Below are 7,009 nucleotides of genomic sequence, written 5' to 3' on the forward strand. Positions count from 1 at the left end.
GTGTTGTCTCCATGGAGACATTGTTTGGGTTGCTCTGACCTTCGTAGGACTGATAGCCGTGCGTCTCTACCGTGCTGCTGATAATCACCGTGAGAGAGAGGTGTGTGACTGTCCGACACTTTCCTACTCTCAAGATTTAAAGCATAACTCCTCTCTTAAAACAGCCTAGAACTTTCAGTAACAAATTAGTGCAAATGTTCTCCTCGCACTCCCTCTCTCTCGCTCACACACACACACTGACATCATGGCCATTGTGCTTTTGCATATTGATTTTGTTTGGGAGAATCAAGTCAAGGGCGTGACAGAAAGACAGAGCGTTTCCAGAACCCCACAGAGAAGAAAACACACTCGCAGAGCAGAAACCAAATTCGAGGGCTTGCCGCCAGAGCACATCCATTACTTTATCATCACCCAGGGAGAGAGGGAGGAAGGAGAAAATATAAGGAAAATTAGGCTGGGACAGGGAAGAGAGGGTGAAGCTGTGTACATAGGAGGGGGAGAGACACAGGGGGAGTAGTTGTTAGAGAGAGAGAAAATGTTGGAGAGGTGAAAAAGGTCTAGAGGAAGAACGAGTGAGGGAGTTGATGAGTAGAGAGAGAGAGAGGTGGATGGAAGAGAGAGAGAGGTGGATGGAAGAGCGAGAGAAGGGTGGATGGAAGAGCAGGAGAGAAGGGTGGATGGAAGAGAGGGAGAGAAGGGTGGATGGAAGAGAGAGAAGGGTGGGTGGATGGAAGAGAGAGAGAAGGGTGGGTGGATGGAAGAGCGAGAGAAGGGTGGGTGGATGGAAGAGCGAGAGAAGGGTGGGTGGATGGAAGAGCGAGAGAAGGGTGGGTGGATGGAAGAGCGAGAGAAGGGTGGGTGGATGGAAGAGAGAGAGAGAGGGTGGGTGGATGGAAGAGCGAGAGAAGGGTGGGTGGATGGAAGAGAAAGAGAGAGAGGGAGAGGTGGGTGGGTGGATGGAAGAGTGATACAAAGCTGGGAGGAAGCTAGAAAGCGAAGGGGAGAGTGAGAAGCTGGCTCAGATATGACGTGTGTGTGAGAGCACCGGCTCAGTCACAACCGTGGTTTTGGTGAATGAAAATAGAAGTGTGTGCGTGCGGGTCTCCCTCCCTGATACTGGTTCTCTGGTTCTCTTGTGTGTGTTTGTGTGTTCCATGTTCTAATCATGTGCCTCTTGTAGAAGCAGTGAGTCACATTCATTCCCTTCTCCAGGCAGACCATGTCCCTAACCACAGATCTAGGATCAGTTTCCCTTACCCCAACCCAATGGAAACCTTCAGGTTGTGGACATGACTGACCTTAGTTCAGCCCTTGGGGGAAAGTTAACCAGAAAGGAGACTATGATGATCTACTCCTGTAAAATAGTTGGAATAGAGAAACAGTGCTAGGAGATATAGAGCGGTGCTAGGAGCAGTGCTAGGAGTTATAGAGCGGTGCTAGGAGTTGTAGAGCGGTGCTAGGAGTTGTAGAGCGGTGCTAGGAGTTATAGAGCGGTGCTAGGAGTTATAGAGCGGTGCTAGGAGTTATAGAGCGGTGCTAGGAGTTGTAGAGCGGTGCTAGGAGTTATAGAGCGGTGCTAGGAGTTATAGAGCGGTGCTAGGAGTTATAGGGAATTGCTAATAGAGGTGCTAGGAGTTTTAGAGCGGTGCTAGGAGCGGTGCTAGGAGTTTTAGAGCACACACACACAGTTCGATGACACACAGTCTCTGGGTAGCTAGCTCCTGTGAGAAACCATGGTTGGGAACAGGAAGTCTGTGGAGAAGATTATGTCAGAGATAGAAACTGAGGCAGAGACACATACACCACACTGTACAATAAAATACATAGATACACACACACACCACTGTACAATAAAATACATAGATAGATACACACACACTGTACAATTAAAATACATAGATACACACACACACATTGTACAATAAAATACATAGATGGACACACACACACACACACACACACTGTACAATAAAATACATAGATACACACACACTGTATAATAAAATACATAGATGAATACACACACACACACACACACACACACCACTGTACAATAAAATACATAGATACACACACACTGTACAATAAAATACGTAGATACACGCAAAGACAGAGACACACATAGAACACGCAAAGCACATGCCTCTCTCACTCCCTCACTCCCTCTCTCTCTCTCTCTCTCTCTGAAGGGATGGGGGCCCTCTCTCTCTCTCTCTCTCTGAAGGGATGGGGGCCTCTCTCTCTCTCTCTCTCTCTCTCTCTCTCTCTCTCTCTCTCTCTCTGAAGAGATGGGGGCCCTCTCTCTCTCTCTGAAGGGATGGGGGGCCTCTCTCTCTCTCTCTGAAGGGATGGGGGGCCTCTCTCTCTCTCTCTCTGAAGGGATGGGGGGCCTCTCTCACTCCCTCTCTCTCTCTCTCTCTGAAGGGATGGGGGGTAATCATTGGGACATCAAGGCCCTCCCTAAATTGATGCCAGATGACAATAATCAACTCCATATGTGATTCACACACACAGAACTCTCTCACTCTCACACACGCATTGATAATTGCAAATGCTCACACATCAAGTTCAGATTGACTGACACATTGTAGAAGGCCCAGTCATTGTTCCAGGCTGGGAGTCGGTTTTATGATGGGAGGGTGATGCAGTTTGGCTGTCATCCGCCACTTCTTTCCTTCTTCCTTCTCTCTCTTTCTCTTACATGTTTCCAATTCTCGCAACCTCTCTCTTTCTCTCCTATCAACCCTCTCTCTTTCACTCCTACCCTGCCTCTCTCTTCCTCCCTCTCTTTTACCACCCCTCTCTCTTTCTCCTACCACCCCTCTCGCTTTCTCTTCTACCCTCCCTCTATCTCCTACCACCCTTCTCTCTTTCTCTCCTACCACCCCTCTCTTTCTCTCCTACTATCCCCCTCTTTCTCTCCTACTCTCCCTCTCTCTTTCTCTCCTACTATCCCCCTCTTTCTCTCCTACTCTCCCTCTCTCTTTCTCTCCTACTATCCCCCTCTTTCTCTCCTATCACCCCTCTCTCTTTCTCTCCTATCACCCCTCTCTCTTTCTCTCCTATCACCCCTCTCTCTTTCTCTCCTATCACCCCTCTCTCTTTCTCTCCTATCACCCCTCTCTCTTTCTCTCCTATCACCCCTCTCTCTTTCTCTCCTATCACCCCTCTCTCTTTCTCTCCTATCACCCCTCTCTCTTTCTCTCCTATCACCCCTCTCTTTCTCCCCTACCCCTCTCTTTCTCCCCTACCCCTCTCTTTCTCCCCTACCCCTCTCTCTCCCCTACCCCTCTCTCTTTCTCTCCTATCACCCCTCTCTCTTTCTCCCCTACCCCTCTCTTTCTCCCCTACCCCTCTCTCTTTCTCTCCTACCCCTCTCTCTTTCTCTCCTATCACCCCTCTCTCTTTCTCTCCTATCACCCCTCTCTCTTTCTCTCCTATCACCCCTCTCTCTTTCTCTCCTATCACCCCTCTCTCTTTCTCCCCTACCCCTCTCTTTCTCCCCTACCAACCCTCTCTCTTTCTCCCCTACCCCTCTCTCTTTCTCCCCTACCCCTCTCTCTTTCTCTCCTATCACCCCTCTCTCTTTCTCTCCTATCACCCCTCTCTCTTATCACCCCTCTCTCTTTCCCCTACCCCTCTCTTTCTCCCCTACCCCTCTCTCTTTCTCTCCTATCACCCCTCTCTCTTTCTCTCCTATCACCCCTCTCTTTCTCTCCTATCACCCCTCTCTTTCTCCCCTACCCCTCTCTTTCTCCTACCAACCCTCTCTCTTTCTCTCCTACCCCTCTTTCTCTTCTACCATCCCTCTCTTTCTCTCCTATCACCCCTCTCTCTTTCTCATCTTCCCTCCTTTTCTTGTCCTAATCTATCTCTCCTCTTCCTATCTCCAATTACACTTCCTCTCAGACACAATGCACGTCTATTTCCTCTGTCTCTCACAGGTGTGTGTGTGTGTGTGTGTGTGTGTGTGTGTGTGTGTGTGTGTGTGTGTGTGTGTGTGTGTGTGTGTGTGTGTGTGCGCGCGCGCGCAGGGCATGCACGTCTGGGTTGCCTAGCAGCGGCACAGCTTCCTGTGACACGAAGAACACAGCAGGAAGTTGAGACGGCTAGTTAAATAACTGGAAACAATGACAAACACACACATACTGGGGACACACATGCTGGACACACACGTTTGTATGTCTGATAGCTAATCTTCCGTCAACATTGAACATTGTGTCGCAACAGTTTAATCATCCCCGAACCAAACAGCCAAGAATTCATATCCTTACATTTGATCATCTCAAGTCAATAGTTTCTTCAAACTAGCACTGTGGTTGCCAAGTAATGAGCCACAGCTAGACCCAGTTCTCCATGGGTCATTGATTAAAACTAGCCTTGTTCAACCATCCTGATCTGGTCAGTTTGCCTTCTGTTCACTACACAGATTGTGTTGGTCAGGATGATGGATCAGGCTGTGATCACACAGAGACATACACACACACACACACACACACACACGAAATACACAGCCGCACACAGAGACACACAGCTGCACACAGAGACACATACATACAGCAACAAACAGCAACACACAGCCACACACACACACAGCAACACACAGAGACACATGCTTGCGCAAAGAAACTGCTTATAACACACACACAATGAGAGACTGCTGTTAGGAAACTACACTGTGGTCTTGAGGATAGTCGTATAAGGAGAGGCTCATGTATATATTGGAAGTCAAGCCAACATGTAGGGCTCAGGTCGAAAGTAGTGGGGCCTTCCCTGTGGCTCAGTTGGTAAAGCATGGTGTTTGCAACGCCAGGGTTGTGGGTTCGATTCCCACAGGGGTCCAGTACAAAAAATAAAAATGCATGAAATGTATGCATTCACTACTGTATGTCGCTCTGGATAAGAGCGTCTGCTAAATGACTAAAATGTGAATGTAGTGCACTAGATAGCCTAGTGGTTAGAGCGTTGGACTAGTAACCGAAAGTTTGCTAGATCGAATCCTCGAGCTGACGAGGTAAAAATCTGTCATTCTGCCCCTGAACAAGGCAGTTAACCCAGTCATTGAAAATAAGAATTTGTTCTTAACTGACTTGCCTAGTTAAATAAAGGTACAATTTTTTTTAAAGGAATAGGGTTCTATTTAGGATGCAAACTAAAACAGTTTCATTAGTCTAGTTTAAATGTTTTGATTACTTCTGTTGTCATACAACAAGCTGGAGAGATCAACCTCTCCTTAAACAACACTGTGTGTCACAGAAAAAGCCTTCTCTGTTTTAAACACGTAAACCACAACAAATGTGGGGAACATATTGAGTAACTATGTGGTACTGGCACTGGAGCGAAGGGCTGGGGTTTGAGTCATTCATAATGTGAAGCAGAGAGGGGAGGGAGAGAGAAACAGTAGAGAGAGAGAGGGGGAGGGGTTAGAGAGATGATGGGGGAGAGAGAGAGTGAGGGGAGAGAGAGAGAGAGAGAATTGAGAGGAGGGGAAAGAGAGAGAGTGAGGGGAGAGAGAGAGCGAGGGGGATGGAGGGGGAAGGGGTGAGAGAGGGGGAAAAGGAGAGAGAGTGAGGGGGAGAGAAAGGGGGAGAAGAAGAGCGTGAGGGGGAGAGAGGGGGGAGAAGGAGAAAGAGAGAGGGGGAGAAGGAGAAAGAGAGAGGGGGGGAGAAGGAGAAAGAGAGAGGGGGGAGAAGGAGAAAGAGAGAGGGGGGGAGAAGGAGAAAGAGAGGGGGGAGAAGGAGAAAGAGAGAGAGGGGGAGAAGGAGAGAGGGGGGAGAAGGAGAAAGAGTGAGGGGGGGAGAAGGAGAAAGAGAGAGAGGGGAGAAGGAGAGAGGGGGGAGAAGGAGAAGGAGAGAGGGGGGAGAAGGAGAAAGAGTGAGGGGGGGAGAAGGAGAGAGAGTGAGGGGGGGAGAAGGAGAAAGAGAGAGGGGGAGAAGGAGAGAGGAGAGTGAGGGGGGAGAAGGAGAAAGAGTGAGGGGGAGAAGGAGAAAGAGAGAGAGGGGGGGAGAGAGAGGGGGAGAAGGAGAAGGAGAGAGAGAGTGAGAAGGTGAAAGAGAGTGAGGGGGGAGAGAGAGAGGGAGAAGGAGAAAGAGAGTGAGGGGGATTCTGATTATAAACTGGGTGGCTCGAGCCCTGGCTGACAGCCGTGGTACATCAGACAGTATACCACGGGTAGGACAAAACATACATTTTTACTGTTCTAATTACATTGGTAACCAGTTTATAATAGCAACACTGCACCTCTGAGTTTGTTGTATATGGCCAATATACCACTGCTTAGAGCTGTGTCCAAGCACTCCGCGTTGCGTCATGCTCAAGAACAGCCGTTAGCCGTGGTATACTGGCCATATACCACACCGCCTCGGGCCTTATTGCTTAAATATAAAAATCGACACATTTATCATTGTAATAATATGCCTGCCCACCGTCCTGCCTAAAAGGAGACAAAAATGTATGTAGACCTTGTGAAAATGTGTTTATTTTAGATTTTTGGGGGGGGCTGTGTCCAGGCACACTGCATAAGAACAGCTGTTTTTTTATTTAACTTTTATTTAACTAGGCAAGTCAGTTAAGAACAAATTCTTATTTACAATGACGGCCTACCACTGCCAAACCCTAACCCGGACGACGCTGGGCCAATTGTGCGCCGCCCTATGGGACTCCCAATCACGGCCAGTTGTGAAATAGCCTGGAATTGAACCAGGGTCTGTAGTGACGCCTCTAGCACTGAGATGCAGTGCCTTAGACCACTGCGCCACCCGTTAGCCGTGGTATATTGGCCATATACCACACCTCCTCGGGCCTTATTGCTTAAATATAAAAGCCTACACATTTATCATTGTAATAATATCCTGCCCACAGTCCTGCCTAAAAAGAGCTCTCAACCTCAGTCCATGAAATATATATATATATGTTTTACCTTTATTTAACTATGATGATGGAGAGACAGCTAAAAATGTATGTAGACTATAATTATATTATTTTGCTTATTTTAAACGTATTGTGTCCT

The sequence above is a fragment of the Salmo salar genome, chromosome ssa12 (assembly GCF_905237065.1).
Source record: "Salmo salar chromosome ssa12, Ssal_v3.1, whole genome shotgun sequence".
Lineage (NCBI taxonomy): Eukaryota > Metazoa > Chordata > Actinopteri > Salmoniformes > Salmonidae > Salmo > Salmo salar.